The sequence below is a fragment of the Cetorhinus maximus genome, chromosome 19 (genome assembly GCF_964194155.1).
Source record: "Cetorhinus maximus chromosome 19, sCetMax3.hap1.1, whole genome shotgun sequence".
In the NCBI taxonomy this organism is placed as follows: Eukaryota; Metazoa; Chordata; class Chondrichthyes; order Lamniformes; family Cetorhinidae; genus Cetorhinus; species Cetorhinus maximus.
The window spans coordinates 92356153-92375934 of NC_135897.1; positions in this window are offsets into that span (position 1 = coordinate 92356153).

The window sequence follows — 19782 nt, forward strand, 5'->3', positions numbered from 1 at the left end:
CTTTCTCAATCACCAAGTATCCTACAGCACTTTATAGCCGATGAAGTACTTTTGAGATAGGAAACGTGACAGGCAATTGGCACACAGCAAGATCCCCCAAAAATGCAATGTTAATGACCAGGTAAGCTGTTTCTGCGATATTGATTGAGAGATAAATATTGGCCAAGACGCTGGGGAAAGCTCCCCTGCTCTTCATTGTTATAGTGTCATGAGAGCTTCATGTCTACCAAATAGAACAGACTTGGATTAACATCTGATCCAAAAATAAAACATTAGCACCAACTTTTTAAAATTCATTCACAGGATGTGGGCGTCGCTGGCTGGGCCAGCATTTATTGCCCATCCCTAATTGCCCTTGAGAAGGTGGTGGTGAGCTGCCTTCACGAACCGCTGCAGTCCCTGTGGTGTAGGTACATCCACAGTGCTGTTAGGGAGGGAGTTCCAGGATTTTGACCCAGCGACAGTGAAGGAACGGCCGATATAATTCCAAGTCAGGATGGTGAGTGACTTGGAGGGGAACTTCCGGGTGGTGGTGTTCCCATCTATCTGCTGCCCTTGTCCTTCTAGATGGCAGTGCACGTGGGTTTGGAAAGTGCTGTCAAAGGAGCCTTGGTGAATTCCTAAAGTGCATCTTGTAGATGGTACACACTGCTGTTAATGTGCGTCAGTGGTGGAGGGAGTGAATGTTTGTGGATGTGGTGCCAATAAAGTGGGCTGCTTTGTCCTGGACAGTGTCAAGCTTCTTCAGTGTTGTGGGAGCTGCACTCATCCAGGCAAGTGGGGGGTATTCCATCACACTCCTGACTTGTGCCTTGTAGATGGTGGACAAGCTTTGGGAGTCAGGAGGTGAGTTACTCGCCGCAGGATTCCTAGCCCCTGACCTGCTTTTGTAGCCACAGTATTTATGTGGCTAGTCCAGTTCAGTTTCTGGGCAATGGTAACCCCGCGGATGATGATAGTGGGGGATTCAGTGATGGTAATGTCATTGATCGTCAAGCAGTAATGATTAGATTCTCTCCTGTTGGAGACGGGGATTATCTGACCTTTGCGTAGCGTGAATGTTACTTGCCACTTGTCAGCCCAAGCCTGGATATTGTCCAGGTCTTGCTGCATTTGGACATGAACTGCTTCAGTTTCTGAGGAGTCGCGAATGGTGCTGAACATTGTGCAATCATCAGTGAACATTCCCACTTCTGACCTTATGATGGAAGGAAGGTCATTGATGAAACAGCTGAGGATGGTTGGGCTGAGGACACTACCCTGAGGAACTCCTGCAGTGATGTCCTGGAGCTGAGATGACTGACCTCCAACAACCACAATCCTTTGTGCTAGGTGTGACTCCAACCAGCGGAGAGTTTTCTCCCTGATTCCCATTGACTCCAGTTTTGCTCAGGCTCCTTGATGCCACACTCGGTCAAATACGGCTTTGATGTCAAGGGCAGTCATTCTCACCTCACCTCGGGAGTTCAGCTCTTTTGTCCATGTTTGAACCAAGGCTGTAATGAGGTCAGGAGCTGTGTGGCCTTGGCGGAACTCAAACTGGGCATCAGTGAGCAGGTTATTGCTAAGCAAGTACCGCTTGATAGCAGTGTTGATGACCCCTTCCATTACTTTATGATTGAGAGTAGACTGATGGGGCGGTAATTGACCAGGTTGGATTTGTCCTGCTTTTTGTGTACAGGATATAGCTGGGAAATTTCCACATAGCCGGGTAGATGCCAGTGTTGTAGCTATACTGGAACAGCTTGGCTAGGGGCGCAGCAAGTTCTGGAGCACAAGTCTTCAGTATTATTGCAAGAATATTGTCAGGGCCCATAGCCTTTGCAGTATCCAGTGCCTTCAGCCATTTCTTGATATCACGTGGAGTGAATCGAATTGGTTGAAGACTGGCATCTGGGATGCTGGGGACCTCTGGAGGAGGCCGAGATGGATGATAACCCTTGGCACCTCTGGCTGAAGATTGTAGCAAATGCTTCAGCCTTATCTTTTGCACTGATGTGCTGGGCTCCTCCATCACTGAGGATGGGGATATTTGTGGAGCCTCCTTCTCCAGTGAGTTGTTTAATTGTCCACCACCATTCACGACTGGGTGTGGCAGGACTGCAGCTTAGATCTGATCCATTAGCTGTGGGATCGCTTAGCTCTGTCTATCACTTGGTGTTTATGCTGTTTGGCACACATGTAGTCCTGTGTTATAGTTTCACCAGGTTGACACCTCATTTTTAGGTATGCCTGGTGCTGCTCCTGGCATGCCCTCCTGCACTCTTCATTGAACCAGGGTTGATCCCCTGGTTTGATGGTAATGGTGGAGTGGGGGATATGCTGGGCCATGAGGTTACAGATTGTGGTTGAGTTCAATTCTGCTGCTGCTGATGGCCCACTGTACCTCATGGATGCCCAGTCTTGAGTTGCCAGACCTGTTTGAAATCTAACCCATTTAGCACAGTGTTAGTGCCACACAATAAGATGAAGGATATCTTCATTGTGAAGGCGGGACTTCGTCTCCACAATGACTGTGCGGTGGTCACTCCTACCGATACTGTCATGGACAGATGCATCTGCGGCAGGCAGGTTGGTGAGGATGAGGTCATGTATGTTTTCCCCTCTTGTTGGTTCCCTCACCACCTGCTGCAGACCCTAGCAGCTATGTCCTTTAGGACTCGGCCAGCTCGGTCAGTAAAGGTGCTATTGAGCCACTCTTGGTGATGGACATTGAAGACCTCGACCCAGAGAACATTCTGCACCCTTACCACCCTCAGTGCTTCCTCCAAGTGGCGTTCAACATGGAGGAGCACTGATTCATCAGCTGAGGGAGGGTGGCATGTGGTAATCAGCAGGAGGTTTCCTTGCCCATGTTTGACCTGATACCATGAGACTTCATGGGGTCCAGAGTCCCTCCCGACTGTATACCACTGTACCATCCAGTGATGGTGACGGTGGTGTCTGGGACATTATTTGTAAGATATGATTCCATCCAGCTATTGCTTGACCAGTCTGTGAGACAGCTCTCCCACTAGCCCCAGATGTTAGTAGGGAGCACTTTTCAGGGTCGACAGGGCTGAGTTTGCCGTTGTCGTTTCCGGTGCCTAGGTCAGGTGGACCCAGGACCGGGCGGTCCATCCGGTTTCGTTCCTTTTCTGAGACTTTTGAGTGGTTTGGCGGTTTGCTAGGCCATTTCAGAGGGCATTTAAGAGTCAACCACATTGCTGTGTGTCTGGAGTTACATGTAGGTCAGACCAGGTAAGGATAACAGATTTCCTTCTCTGGTGAACCAGTTGGGTTTTTATGACAATCGACAATTTGATGGGCTGAATGGCCTCCTTTTATGCTGTACTACTTTAAGTGGGGCTTGACCCACAACCATGGTCATCATTAGATTTAATTCCAGATGTTTGTTGAAGTCAAATTCCGTCTCCGCAGAATTCGAGGCTGGGTCCCCAGAGCATTACCCTGGGTCTCTGGATTACTAGTCCAGCAACAATACCACTACGCCGTCGCCTTCCCTCAATACCTTGGTCAAAGTGCTAGATTTTCAGGCACATCTTAAAGGGGACAAGAGAGAGGTAGAGAGGGAAAGGGGTTTAAAGAGGGAATTCCAGAACTTAGGGTCAATGCAGCTTAAGGCATGGCCACCAATGGTGGAGAGATGGAAATCAGGAATGTGCAAGAGAAGAGGAGGAGGATTAGAAGAGTGCAGAGATCTCAAGTAATTCCAGAGCTGGAGGCGATTACAGACCGGGGAGGGGAAAAGCCACAGAATTCTGAACACAAGGATGAGAATTTTAAAATTGAGGCTTTTCTAATACTGGGGCCAGTGTTGACTAGTGAGCTGAGGGGTAATGGCTGAAAAGGACTTTGTGTGAGTTAGGATACAGGTAGCAGAGTTTTGGATGAGTTGAAGTGAATGGAGGGTAGAGTGTGGGTAGCCGGGCAGGACAACGTCAGGATAGGTGAGCCTGGAGGTAACAAAGGCACGGAGGAGGGTTTCACCAGAGAGGACAGTGATCAGGAGTTGGCAGGTGGGGGTTGAAACCATGAGTCTCACATTGACTACCACACCTCCCAGAGACCAACCAACACAGCACACGCTGGGAATCAGTCTGTCAACTGTGTACCTCAGTATGACACTGGACTGTGCTTTAACTTGGGCGGGGGGGGTGGGTGAGACTGATCTTCAGTGGGGTGGGGGAAGGGGGTAAGCACAAAACCGGAGATAGTACATCAGCAGCCCAGTCTACATGCTCAGCTTTTCTCTACCACCCAGTCTGCACTATCCTGGGGCACCCAACAAGACCAGTTTCACTCCCACACTGTCTTGGCCAGTTTGTGAATCTCTCAAGTCCAGGCAATCAGTCCATCAAAACCCCAGACCCCTCAATCCTATTGGTGCTTGGATATCCCACTCGTTGCTTCAGCTTGTTTGAATCTTGTGGGCCTGAAGATTTGGTTCCAGCCTGATTTTAACCTCATTGGTGGATGAACTCTAAATCAGACCGTAGGGAGGTGATACCACCAGCAACTAGAAACATACTCAAATTAATGGCAAATGTGATTGAAACTTTTATACCGCCAGAGAGAAACCATTTAAATAGCGCCTGTCCTGGTCTCAGAACGTCCCCCAGGCAATGAAGTACATTTTTATTGTGCTGTCGAGAAAAGTGGCAGCCAAGTTATTCACAGCTAGCTCCCGAAAAAGAGCAATGAGACAAATGATCAGATTATCTGCTTTTTTTCATAAAGTGATGTTGATTGAGAGATAAATATTGGCCAGGTCACAGTGGAGAGCTTCCTTTCTCTCCCTCAGGATAACAGCCATGGGATCTTTTACATCCCACCCCAGCAGACCATCAGTTTAACGTCTCATCTGAAAAAAGGTACCTCTGACAGTGCAGCACTCCCTTATTGTACTACTCTGTGGATTATCTGCTGAACTTAATAACCAGAGGGCACAGATTTATGGTGATGGGGTGAAGGACCCGGGGTGACATAAGGAATCACACTTCTATGCCGTGAGTGGTTAGGATATGGAATGCACTGTCTGATGGGGCAAGTGGAAGCAGGTTCATTGGCAGCTTTCAAAATGAAATTGGACAGATACTTGACGGAGAAAGAAATTGCCACGATGTGATGAGAGTGGGACCATTTGGAACACTCTTTGGAAATACCGAAGCGGATTTGATGGGCTGAATGGCCTCCTTTTATGCTGATTATTTTAAGCGGGGCTTGACCCACAACCATCTGACTCAAGAGGTCAGAGGGTGCTATCCACTGAGCCACATCGGACACCGAACCCATCTAGCCCTCAAGATGAAGCCTCTCTGACCCGCGCTAATATAGCAGGATAATGGCCACAAAAGTGTATCAGACAGGGTGAAAGGTGGACACCAAGGGAGCAGCAGAAAGGAGACAACGAAAGGTCACACCATTTATCAATGACCTTCTGTTGGGACAATAGAAAGTTCACATGTGGAAGCCCCCGTCTTTAGCAGGCTTGAGGGGCCGAATGGCCTACTCCTGCTCCTATTTCCTATGTTCCCCTCCCCCATCATAGGTATCTGGCCGTTCACTCTGTCAAAGCGAGGGGTTGGGGGTAGGGGGGTGTGGGGTGTTGAGAGTTGGGGGGTGGGGGGGGTGGTGGTGGGTGGGGAGGGAAGGAGAGATTACAACACACATAAACACTCCTGACATCAAACTCTTGCTCGCAAGTCCCCCACCTGTAACCACAGCAACAGCTATCAGCTTTATCTTACTGTCTCAGCGTCACCATGACAACCACAGGGCATAATCGCAGTCTGGCCTCTCTTATTGAGAGGATGGTTCATGGTGAGTGAGTCTGGGAGTAGGGGGGAGTTGGTGGGGGGGGGGAGGAGGGGGGGGGGGTGTCGGTGATGGGGGGGAATAGGGGGGGGAGGGAGGTGTAGACCATGGAGAGGTCAGTCAAAACCCCCAGCATGCTACAAATTAACCAGCGACTCAGTGAGATTCCCTCACAAAGGACTTTAAATAGAGCCCTCTAATCATTTAAGACTTCAGGGATATGAATAAGCCCGTGTTCACCCACACCCCCTACCCCCGACCCCCACAGCCCCTTCCCCCACCCGCTCCCAAACTTAGATGACACATCTTCAACTCGGCAACAATCAGTCAATGATCCTCTTGTGCTCACAACACAGGCAACTCGCTACAGCAGCCCAAACAGATCTCAGTTCCTCCATGTTCGTTTGCAACCAGGCAGCCGCCTTCTTTGTCGGCAGAACAGGTCCTTTTACTGCTGGGTAGCTCTTCAATGTGCCTGTCCCGGAGACAAGCAGATCCCGCTCCCTCACTGATATCGTCCGACCCTTTTTACAGGCTTTGTAGCCTTCTGAACACAGGTGTGCAGTGCCACAGGTTGCCCCGCTTCTTTTGTTTGACGGAGCCTGGCTTTGAGCAAGAAGTTTTAACCGATTCCTTGGTCACTGGGTCAAAGAAGAGCAGAGGAGTTCCCCCTGGTGTCCTGCCCGATGTTAGTCCTTCAACAGACAATCGCAGGAGAAGAGATTATCTGGTCATTACCTCGTCGCTGTATTTTGGGGGCTTGCTGTGCACAAATTGGCTGCCGCAAGGCTCTGAGCAAAGCGTTTTCGTTTTACTCAGCGAGTTTTTATCCTCTGTCTAATGCACTGCCTGAAAGGATGGTGGAAGTCGGTAAATATGTGAAAGGAACAATTTTGCTCTGGGAGAATGGGGATTGGGACCAATTGGATACTTTCAAAGAGCGGGAATGAGGGGCAAAGTGGCTTCCAGTCGTGTTGTATGATTCTACACTTCCCACTTAAAAAGTGACTATAATTCAAAAGTACTTTTATCCGTTCAAGGGATGTGGGTGTCACTGGCTAGGCCAGCATTTATTGCACAACCCTCTACTAGATGGTGATGGTGAGCTGCCTTCTGGAACCGCTGCAGTCCATGTGGTGTAGGTACACCCACAGTGCTGTTAGGGAGGGAGTTCCAGGATTTTGACCCAGCGACAGTGAAGGAACGGCCGATATATTTCCAAGTCAGGGTGGTGAGTGGCTTGGAGGGGGACTTCCAGGTGGTGGTGTTCCCATGTGTCTGCTGCCCTTGTTCCTTCTAGGTGATAGCGATCGCAGGTTTGGAAGGTGTCAGAGGAGCCTTGGTGAGCTGCTGTCACTGTGCATCGGGGGGTGGAGGGAGTGTATGTTTCAGTTAGTGAGCAGAGTGTGGATCAAGCTGGTTTGCTTTGTCCTTGATCGTGGCCCACCGCGCCACATCAAAGCACAAAGATACGAACAAAAAACAATTACATCCTGGAGAAAATTGGAGGCAAAATAGTGCTTTTTTTAATTGAATTTTAATCAATTCTTACTGTGAACGTTTAAGGTGGTGGATGGGGTGCCAATCAAGAGGGTTGCTTTGTGCTCGATGGTGTTGAGCCTCTTTAATTCACTTTGTAAAGTGCTTTGGAACTTACTGAGGCAGTGACGGTTTTGGGGAGGGTGAGACTGGGGGTGCAGTGACGGTTTTGGGGAGGGTGAGACTGGGGGTGCAGTGACGGTTTTGGGGAGGGTGAGACTGGGGGTGCAGTGACGGGTTTTGGGGAGGGTGAGACTGGGGGTGCAGTGACAGTTTTGGGGGAGGGTGAGACTGGGGGTGCAGTGACGGTTTTGGGGAGGGTGAGACTGGGGGTGCAGTGACGGGTTTGGGGGAGGGTGAGACTGGGGGTGCAGTGACGGGTTTGGGGGAGGGTGAGACTGGGGGTGCAGTGAGGGGTTTGGGGAGGGTGAGACTGGGGGTGCAGTGATGGGTTTTGGGGAGGGTGAGACTGAGGGTGCAGTGACGGGTTTTGGGGAGGGTGAGACTGGGGGTGCAGTGACGAGTTTGGGGAGGGTGAGACTGGGGGTGCAGTGATGGGTTTGGAGAGGGTGAGACTGGGGGTGCAGTGATGGGTTTTGGGGAGGGTGAGACTGGGGGTGCAGTGACGGTTTTGGGGAGGGTGAGACTGGGGGTGCAGTGACGGGTTTGGGGGAGGGTGAGACTGGGGGTGCAGTGACGGGTTTGGGGAGGGTGAGACTGGGGGTGCAGTGACGGGTTTTGGAGAGGGTGAGACTGGGGGTGCAGTGACGGTTTTGGGGAGGGTGAGACTGGGGGTGCAGTGACGGTTTTGGGGAGGGTGAGACTGGGGGTGCAGTGACGGGTTTGGGGGAGGGTGAGACTGGGGGTGCAGTGACTGTTTTGGGGAGGGTGAGACAGGGGGTGCAGTGACTGTTTTGGGGAGGGTGAGACTGGGGGTGCAGTGACTGTTTTGGGGAGGGTGAGACTGGGGGTGCAGTGACGGTTTTGGGGAGGGTGAGACTGGGGGTGCAGTGACGGTTTTGGGGAGGGTGAGGCTGGGGGTGCAGTGACGGGTTTGGGGAGGGTGAGACTGGGGGTGCAGTGCCGACAATTACCACAGTTGCCTTGAGTGCAGGAACTAAAAATTTGCGCTGCTGAATTTGACATCGACTGTGTAACCCCATAACCGCAAGTTAACTTGTCAAAAGATAAAAGCACAAAGAAGACACACATGACCTTTTACTATAATTTTCACAAATGCTAATCGAGAGTGTATCTGTGAATATCACGATCCATAAATCATATTCCCCGGGAGCAGAATGGTGAAAGGGTAATTGCTATAGGACCGAAATGTCATGGGCTTTGACTGACGGCTTCATTTACATCTCAAAGCTGTTCACCTAATTAAGACGCCCTTTAATTCACAGTTAGATTGGGACCCATGGTATAAAATTCAGAGCAGCAGTTGTAAGCGGTGAGGAGGCTGTTGGATTTGAGCTCCTACCTGGAGGGCAGCCCTTCACACAGTCTGCATTTTAACATAACTTAGAAAGGCCAGCGGCAAGTCCCCGTGTCTCATAAATTCTGAATAATAATGTTCAACAGCAGCAAGCTTAAGAATGAATCTTTTACAAACCTTTCCCAGCCTACAAACACATTTAATCTTGAACAAAATCTCCTCTGGCATGACTTCTCAGGGGAGTGCTGGGGCAGTGGGGGTGTGTTTAATGACAGGTCAACTGGTGCCCATTGACTGGATGAGGCTCCAGTCCCACAACGAGAGGGTAACTCTATCGGCCAGCTGAATTGAGCCGGCAACAACAACAACTACTTGCATTTAGATAGCACCTTCATCCCAAGTCAATGCACAAGCGTATCCAACACAATTGGACACAAAGCCACCTCAGGTGTTGTTGGGAAAGGCGACCAAGAGTTTGGTTACCGATCTACGTCATGAAGTTTGCTTTCGAGAAATGTCTTAAAGAAGAGGAGAAAGATGGAGAGGTTTAGGGAGGGAATTCCAGAACTTTAAAGGGCCCAGGCTGCTCAAGGCAAGGCCGCCAATAGTGGAGCAAGTTTCTTCTCTTTACTCTTTCACGGAACGTGGGTGACACTGGCAAGGCCGGCTTCTGTTGCCCGCCCCTAATTGCCCCTGAACTGAGTGGCTTGCTGTCATTTCAGAGGGCAGTTAAGAGTTAACCACGTTGCTGTGGAGTCACATGTAGGCCAGACCGAGTAAAGACAGCAGATTTCCTTCCCTAAAGGGCATTAATGAACCAGATGGATTTTTTACAACAACCGATAGTGGTCACGGTCACCATTACTGAGACTAACTTGAATTTAAGTGTCACCAGCTGCCATGGTGGGATTTGAACCCACATCCTCCGAGCGTTAGCCTGGATCTGGATTGCTAACTAGTCCAGAGGCATTACCGCTACACCACCATCTCCCCCCAATCGGGGATGCTCAAGAGGCCGGAATTGGAGGAGTGCAGAGATCTCTGAGGGTTGTGGGGGCTGGAGGAGATTACAGAGATTGAGAGGGGGGCGAGGCCATGGAGGGATTTGAAAACAAGGATGAGAATTTTAAACAGAATAGTCAGATGTATCTGACCTTTATAAGTTGGTTAAAGATGAACACTCACTACATGAACACTTCCCAGGGGAATGAGGAGATGAGCAATAAATGCTAACATTGCGCTAGCGACACCCACATGCTGAGAATGAATAAAAATTAGATCGGAGAGAGAAAGTTGTTGGAACAGCTGGCTGCTCATATCACAGCAGCAGATTTAAATACGACATGAGGGTGTTCAACAAAATTAGATTTAGAGCGGTGAATAAAGAAAGCAACTGCAATCATCATTGTGATTTACTTCACAATTTTCACATTGGTCGAGCGAGAACAAAGCTCGCTTCATTACCAAGATCCACGGGCCATTCCACACTGGAGGAGCGGGGGAGCTGAGAAACTCCCTTTGACAATCAAAAACTGACGTTGTGCAGTCTGGCGATGGGTGAGTTAACTGGACAGGAGCACGCAGAGAGAAACTACCAGGACTCCTGCTCCGGCGTGAATCTTAAGAGTGACACAGTGCAGGAGGCCATCCAGCCCACCCTACCTGTGCTGACTCTTTGAAAGGAGCCGTCCAATTAGTCCCATTCACTTGCTTTTTCCCGGGGCCTGGCGATTTTCTCCTCTTCGAGTCTTCATCCAATTCTTATCTGAGAGTTTCTATTGGAATCTGCACCCGACGCCTTTACAGACAGCACGTTCCAGTTCCTAACAGCTCAACGCGTGAAAATCTTTCTCCTTCTCTCTCTGCAGGAAGCCCCAAAGAGAAAATCATACACCATATAGTCACTGCTGTCACGTAGGAAACACAGAAGCCAATTTGTGCACAGCAAGCTCCCACATACAGCAATGACATAAATGGCCAGATAATCCTTATGAAGCACTGGTTGAGGGATAAACATTGGTCCTGGAAATTAGGATGAACTCCCCCTGCTCTTGTTCCAAATAGTGGCCATGGGATCTTTCACAGTCACCCACCTCAGTTAAATGGCTCATCTAAAAGACAGCATTTCCTTCAGTTCGGCACTGGGAGTGTCAGCCTGGATAATGCGCTCAAGTCATTGGAGTGGGACTTGAGTGTAGGACCTTTTAACTCAGAGGCAAGTGGGGGCTGCCCTCTGAGCCCTGACTGACACTGCTTAGGAATAATTACGGACAAGGATGAGAGAGGCAGCATATGAAAAACATGGATCAACAACAGTCTGTATTTATAAAGCACCTTTAACGTGGTAAAACATCCCAAGTTGCTTCATAGGAATGTTAGCAAACATAATTTGAAACTGAGTCATGTAGACATAAGACCATAAATCCATAAGACGTAGGAGCAGAAGTAGGCCATTCGGCCCATCGAGTCTGCTCCGCCATTCAATGAGATCATGGCTGGTCTGATAATCCTCCCAACTCCACTTTCCTGCCCTTTCCCCATAACCTTTGATTCCCTTTCTGATTAAAAATCTGTCCATCTCAGCCTTGAATATACTTAACGACTCAGCCTCTACAGCCCTCTGCAGTAAAGAATTCCACAGATTGACTACCTTCTGACAGGTGAAATTCCTCCTCATCTCTGTTTTAAATGGGTGACCCCTTACTCTGAGATTACGCCCTCTGGTCCTAGACTCTCCCACAAGGGGAAACAACCTCTTAGCAGTTCTGCCGAAGGGCCATGAAGGCTCGAAACGTTAACTGATTTCTTCTCCGCCGATGCTGCCAGACTTGCTGAGTTTTTCCAGGTAATTCTGTTTCTCTTAGCATCTACCCTGTCAAGCCCCCTAAGAATTTTACATGTTTCAATAAGATCGCCTCTCATTCTTCTAAACTCCAATGAGAACAGGCCCAACCTACTCAACCTCTCCTCATAAAATAATTCCTCTATAACTGGGATCAACCTAGTGAACCTTCTCTGGACTGACTCCAATGCCAGTATATCTTTCCTTAGATAAGGGGACCAAAACTGTTCACAGTATTCTAGGTGTGGTCTAAATAGTGCCTTGTATAGTTTTAGCAAGACTTCACTATTTTTATACTCCATTCCCTTTGAAATAAAGGCCAACATTCCATTTGCCTTCCCTATTACCTGCTGAACTTGTATGTTAGCTTTTTGTGATTCATGCACGAGGACTCCCAAATCCCTCTGTGCTGCAGCTTTCTGCAGTCTTTCTCCATATAAATAATATTCAGCTCCTCTATTTCTTGCTGAAGTGCATAACCTCACACTTTCCCACATTATATTCCACCTGCCACGTTTTTGCCCACTCACTTAACCTGTTCATACCCCTTTGTAGACTCCTTGTGTCATCCTCACCACTTGCCTTCCCACCTATTTTTGTGTCACCCACAAACTTGGCGATGGTACATTCACTTACCACATCCAAGTCATGAATGTATATTGTAAATAATTGTGGCCCCAGCACTGATCCCTGTGGCACTCCACTAGTTACAGGCTGTCTTCCTGAAAATGCCCCCCGTATCCCAACTCTCTGTCTTCAGATGTTATGTTAGATGACCAAAAAGCTTGATGAAAGTGGTAGGTATCTTAAAGGAAGGAGAGAGATGGAGAGGTTTACGGAGGGAATTCCAGACCTTACACTCCAGGCAGCTGAAGACACGGCCGCCAATGGTGGAGCAAATGGAAAGAAACGGAGGTAACAAAAACAACAAAGAAATGCAGGAGAGAGACAGCTTCAGGGAAAGGTCATAGCTAAATAATCGCAGTTAACAAACTGCATTATCAGTAATTAGACTTTTGTTGTGACTGGGATTTGCAGAGTTGAGAAAATAGTAATTTGAAGGATTAAGAGTTAAAATGTGATTGAAGGGGAGACCTCGTTTATACAGCGAGTGGTCGCATGGGGAAAGCCTGTAATCATTGCAACTCAGCCTCATTCCCTGAGCTCATAGCACAGCGTCAATGAGAGAGAGAGAGAGAGGTACAAGACTGACAAGAGGCCAGAACTGGAGGAGCATAGAGGATTGTAGAGGCTAGAAGAGGTTACAGAGATAGGGAGGGATCTGTAAGCAAGGAGAAGTAATTTAAAGTCAAGGCATTACGGACTGGGAGCCAATGTAGGTCATTGAGAACAGTGGGTGATGGGTGAACGGGACTATTGAGAGTTAGGACATGAGCAGCAGAGCTATGGATGAGCTCAAGTTTATGAAGAATGGGGGGGTATGAGGACCAGGTGGGAATAGTCAAGTCTGGAGGTGACCAAAGCATGGACAAGGGTGCAACCTAAAATGATACGGAACTAAAAGGGTTAAATCACGAGGGCAAATTGCAACGGCTAGGCTGGTACACCCTTGAATATAGAAGATTTAAGGGGTGATCTAATTAAAGTGCTTAAGATGATGAAAGGAATTGATAGGGTCGATAAAGAGAAATTATTTCCTTTGGTGAGGGGACTCGAGAACAAGGGGGAATAATCTTAAAATGAGAGCCAGGTCATTCAGAGGTTACTGCAGGAAGTACTTCCTCACACAAAGGGAGTGGGAATCAGGAACTCTCTCTCCAAAGAGGTTATGGATGCTCGCGTTCAATTGGAGCTTTCAACATTGAGATTGATGAGTCTTTGCTGTTCGAGGGTACTCGGGTTACAGAAACAAGTTGGGTGAATAAGATCGAGAAACGGATCAGCCATGACCTGACTGAATGGTGGTACAGGCTCAAAGGGCTGAATATCCTCCTCCTACGTTGCAAAGCTCTTTGGGTTACAGTTGCTTTCAGCTGATCGATGCGAGGGAAAGTGGGAAAAAACAGCCAGAATTTCTGCACCTGGTGAATGGCCTACATCTCCCATTGGCAGGTGCGCAGCAGGCTCACCTGTGGTGGAACAGCCTTTCGGAGTTCCTGCAAAGGTCAGTCACTTTCAAAAACAGTTCCTCTGACATGTCCTCCTTCTTCCTTAACCGAGGTTTTCCACCCGCGGTGGTTGACAGGGCCCTCAACCGTGTCTGTCCCATCTCCCGTGCATCCGCCCTCACACCTTCTTCTCCCTCCCAGAAACATGATAGGGTCCCCCTTGTCCTCACTTATCACCCCACCAGCCTCCGCATTCAAAGGATCATCCTCCGCCATTTCCACCAACTCCTGCATGATGCCACCACCAAACACATCTTCCCTTCACCCCCACTGGTGGCATTCCGCAGGGATCATTCCCTCCGGGACACCCTGGTCCACTCCTCCACCACCCCCTACACCTCAACCCCCTCCCACGGCACCTTCCCATGCAACCGCAGAAGATGCAACACCTGCCTCTTTACTTCCCCCCTCCTCACCATCCAAGGGCCCAAACACTCCTTTCAAGTGAAGCAGCATTTCACTTGCACTTCCCTCAATTTAGTCTACTGCATTCGTTGCTCCCAATGCAGTTTCCCCTACATTGGAGAGACCAAATGCAGACTGGGTGACCGCTTTGCGGAACACCTTGACCTCCCTGTCCCCAGCATGACCCAGACCTCCCTGTCACTTGACATTTCAACACTCCACCCTGCTCTCATGCCCACATGTCTGTCCTTGGCCTGCTGCATTGTTCCAGTGAAGCTCAACGCATAATGGAGGAACAGCACCTCATCTTCCGACTAGGTATTTTACAGCCTTCCAGACTGAATATTGAGTTCAACAACTTTAGAACTTGAACTCTCTCCATCTCCACCCCCTTTCCGACCCCCCTTTTTCCAATAATTTATATATATTTTTCTTTTCCCACCTATTTCCATTATTTTTAAATGTATTTCCATCCATTGTTTTATCTCTACCTTTTAGCCTATTTCGATCCCTTCCCCCCACCCCACCCCCACTAGGGCTATCTGTACCTTGCTCGTCCTGCTTTCTACCCTTAATGTCACCATTAGCACATTTCTTAGCTAATATCACCACCGTCAACACCTCTTTATCCTTTTGTCTATGACATCTTTGGCTCTCTCCACCTATCACTGGCCCTCTATCCAGCTCTACCTGTCCCACCCTCCCTTAAACCAGCTTATATTTCACCTCTTTTCTATTTTTCCTTAGTTCTGGTGAAGAGTCATCTAAACGGACTCGAAACGTTAACTGTATTCCTCTCCGCAGATGCTGTCAGACCTGCTGAGTTTTTCCAGGTATTTTTGTTTTTGCTTCAGTGACCTTTCATTGAACTCAGTCTACTCCCCTAATCCCACCCTCTCAAATCGGTTCTCCACTTCCCTCAAGGCTTATTCATGAGATTTTTGGCCCAAAATTCAATTAGCTGGAGACATGGGGAAGTGAGGTGATGCCGTAGTGGTTTGTCACTGGGCTGGTAATCCAGAGACCCAGGGTAATCCTCTGGGAACCCGGGTTCAAATCTCACCATGGCAGGTGGTGAAATTTGAATTCAATAAAAATCTGGAATTCAAAGTCTGATGATGACCATGAAACCATTGCTGATTGTAAAAACCCATCTGGTTCACCAATGCCCTTTAGGGAAGGAAACTTGGCCTACATGTGGCTTCAGACCCACAGTTGACTCTTAAATGCCCCTGAACAAGGGCAATAAATGCTGGTCCAGCTAGTGACACCCACATCCCATGAACAAATGAAAAAAAAAGGATTGTTCTCCACAAAGCGGGGAGGATTAAGGTGAAATTGGATTCATTTCTAGTGGAATAGAGTTGAAAAGCAAAGATGTTGCATTGAACCTCGGTTTGACCACACTTTGGAGAATACAATTCTGGTCTCTATAATTATGAAAAGGATAGAAATGCGCTGGAAAAAATGTAAAAAAAAAGATTGACGAGGATGATACAAGAAATGAGTCACTACTAGATCCATAAGGGAAACCTCTTTACCCAGAGGGTAGTGAGAACATGGACCTCGCTACCACACAGAGAGGTTGTGGGGAATAACACAGATGCATTTAGGGGGAAGTTACAGGAGAGTCAGTAACCAAAGGACGCACATTTAAGATAATTGGCAAAAGAATGTGATAAGAATTTCTTTAATCAGCAAGTCGTGGTCTGGAATGCGCTGCCTGAAAGGGCGGCGGAAGCAGATTCGATAGTAATTTTCAAAGAGAATTGGATAAATACTTGAAGGGGAAAACGTCGGAGGGCCATGGGGAAAGAGCAGGGGCTGTGGGACTCTTTGCCTAGCCCTTTAAAAGTGGTGTCATAGACTCGACGGGCTGAATGGCCTCCTCCCGGGCCATCGGGATTTCAAATCAAAACCCAGGCTCCGGTTTCTACTTGCGAGTTAAAAGAGTTAGCAGGGACTTATCGATGTTTCAGAATCATCTCACGGAGTTCCAGCGGAGTTTCCTGTTCGAGAGACAAACATGTCCCTGTGCTGTAACTAGGAGAATGGATTTGATGCTGGTCAGAGGTCTTTGCTTCCAAAAACGAATTCTTTCTTCAATTTCGTAATGTCTGGAAGTCTGCCAGTTTATATATATATATATATAAAATACGACACAAACTCCGAGCTCCAACCCTGGCTCATTATAGAGGAAATGAGCACATGCTGAAATTCAAATTGACTTAACTCTCCACCGATCTCCTTCCTTAATACAGACGTACAGGGACAGGTGACAGGGACAGGGAGATACAACGTCACCCTCACTTGATTGTGCTGGCTGTCAAAACAAGAGAGAGAGAGGGAGAGAGAGAGGGAGAGGGAGAGAGAGAGAGAGAGATTGGCCAGGATTTTCCAGCCCCAGTGTGGCAGGTCCCGCTGTGGTGAGTCAGCCAAAAGTCGGTCGACTTCAGTGGGACTGGAAGATCCCGCCGGTGGGCTGGACCAGAAAATCCCGCCCATTATCTTAAAGCTGCGTCCTTTGGTTACCGACCCTCCTGCCAATGGAAACAGTTTCCCCTTATTTATTTATTTATTATTCGCCTGCTTTCTCACGTGGATGTAAAAGATCCCATGACACTATTTAGAAGAGCAGCGGGAGAGTTATCTCGGGGCATATATTTATTTTTCAACCGCTATTCACTGGGGAAAAAATAATTTGCTGGCCATTTATCGCCTTATTTGTGGGATCCTGCTGTGCACCAATTAGTTGCCAGACTTCCTACGTTGCAAGGAGTTCACTTCATTGGCCATAAAACATTCAGCGACGTCCTGAGGTTCTGAAAGGTGCTACAGAAATGCAAGCTCTTTCAATCTCGGTTCTCGCTCTGTTTGAGCGATCTCCGCAGTGGGAACGCTCAGCCGGGAAAAGCTCCCTGGGCCTTGGGTGCGGGGAGAAAGTGGCGGGGGAGAGCAGGAGGCAAGGGAATGATGGTGTGTTCAAGCTCGATGATAAATCCTGCGGCAGTTTGCTTTGTGCACACCTGCAGCTGAGTCTCGAGCTGCAGGAGAGGCCACTCCCTGTTTGAGCAGAGCTGAGGAAAGGGCCCTCTGGCAATCAGCAGCAGGAATTCTGAGACCCGCAGGAATGTGAATCTCTCATTCCAAACCTCCAACCAGTTCCCGAAATCTCACCGCGAGCGAGCGCAGGCAAAGCAAGTGTCCTGAAGGATTACACAGTGGCTGCACCAGGAATCCCAACAAGCCAGCTCATCAGATATGAGCTCCCGTGTAACCTGCTGTCTGAAAGGGAATGAACGGGTTATATGGGCGACACATTTCTCAAATCCAGGCTCCGGCCTCATCCCCATCATCTCCCCCTCCCGCTCAACACTTTCGGCCAAGGACAATTCTACGTGCACCAGTCCACCCTCTGTTATCTTCACGTGACATGGAGTGTTAGCAGATATCGTGGACTGTGGAAGGCTTAACAGACGATCCAAGCCTGGCCTCACCTGATTGGCACATATTAAATCTAGAACAGAGGAGAATAGCCTCAGCGTAAGAGGCCAGCCATTACGGACTGACATGAGGAGAAATTTCTTCACTCAAAGGGTTGTGAATCTTTGGAATTCTCCACCTCAGAGTTGTGGATGCTCATTTGTTGTGTATATTCAAGGCTCAGATTGATCAGATTTTTAGATGCTAAGGGAATTAGGGATAAGGCAGGAAAATGGAGTTAATGTAGAAAATCAGCCATGATCTTACTGCATGGCAGAGTAGAATCGAAGGGTCAAATGGCCTAATCCTGCACCTATTGAAGTCAATGGGAATCAGGGGGAAAAAATTCCACTGGTTAGAATCACATCTAGCGCAAAGGAAGGTGGTTGTGGTTGTTGGGGATCAATCATCTCAACCCTAAGACATCACTGCAGGAGTTCCTCAGGGTAGTGTCCTCGGCCCAACCATCTTCAGCTGCTTCATCAATGACCTTCCTTCCATCATAAGGTCAGAAGTGGGGATGTTCGCTGATGATTGCACAATGTTCAGCACCATTCGCAACTCCTCAGATACTGAAGCAGTCCATGTCCAAATGCAACAAGACCTGGACAATATCCAGGCTTGGGCTGACAAGTGGTAAGTAACATTCGCACCACACAAGTGCCAGGCAATGACCATCTTCAACAAGAGAGAATCTAACTGTCACCCCTTGACATTGAATGGCATTACCATCACTGAATCCTCCACTATCAACATCCTGGGGGTTACCATTGACCAGCAACTAAGCTGGACCAGCCATATAAATGTTACAAGAGCAGATCAGAGGCTAGGAATCCTGTGGTGAGTAACTCATCTCCTGACTCCTCAAAGTCTGTCCACCATCTGCGAGGCACAAATCAGGAGTGTGGTGGAATACTCACCACTTGCCTGGATGAGTGCAACTCCCACAACAATCAGGAAGACTGACACTGTCCGGGACAAAGCAGCCCGCTTGATTGGCACCCCATCCACCACTGAGGGCATGCTGCCTGTCAAAGGCTCTGTCTTTCCGATGAGACATCAAAAATGAGGCACCATCTTCTCTCTGGCGGACCACAAGATCCCATAACGTTATTTCGAAGAAGAGCAGGAGAGTTCTCCCCTGCGGCCTCAATATTTATCCCTCAGCCCACATCATGAAGAACAGATGACTCGGTGATGAATTTCATCGCAGCTTGTGGGATCTTGCCGTGCACAATTTGACTGCTGCTTTTTCCTACATGACAACACTTCAAAAAAAAGTGCTTGGTTGGCTGTTAAATGCCCTGTGACATCATGAGATCCTGGAAGGGACTATTCTTATCAATGGGAGCCTCTCTTTCTCTCTGACACGAAATGAAAAGGTCCCTTTAATTCTTGAGCCCTTTGCAAACTTCAAGTTGGCAAGCAATAGTTTAACGGATTAATCGGTTGGTCGATGCAAAGGCCGGAATGTGAACCGTGATTCCGAGGCAGCCAAATAAACAGGGACAGTATTAACTGGAGAAAGCTGACACCACGATAAGTCAACTTTCTCACAATGCCTGCACCTGTTTCATAGGCAGCTTCATTCCCCCTGCTCACACGCATAACTCCCAATGAAAATCCCCTTCCTGCGAGTCACATTACCACCAACTATCCTCCAAGTCTTTTGTCTGTTGCTTTCATTTTCCCAGCCCACTGCTTTTGCTGCCGCTGATCCCCGTGAGCTGCTTTTAGCATCATGGTGGCTGAGTGGCCCGGCCACACTCAGACCGAGGGGGGGTGGGGGGTGGTGGTCCCAGCATCAATCTCCACTCCCTACAGAACTAACTGATCTCAAGTGCTGACTGAGGCTCAGTGAGCAGCACCCTCCCCTCTGAACCAAAATGCTGAGAGCTCAAATCACCCCATCAGCCCGTAACCCAGACGGACACCCCCAGTGCAGTACTGCTGCACTGTCAGAGATACCACCTTTTGGAATGAGATGTTACATTGTGGACCCTTCTGCCCTCTCAGGTGGACGTAAAAGTTGCCATGGCACCAATGCAAAGAGCAGAGAAGTCCTGACCCAACATTTATCCCTTAATCAACATCACTAAAGAACATTACCACATTGCTGTCTGTGGGAG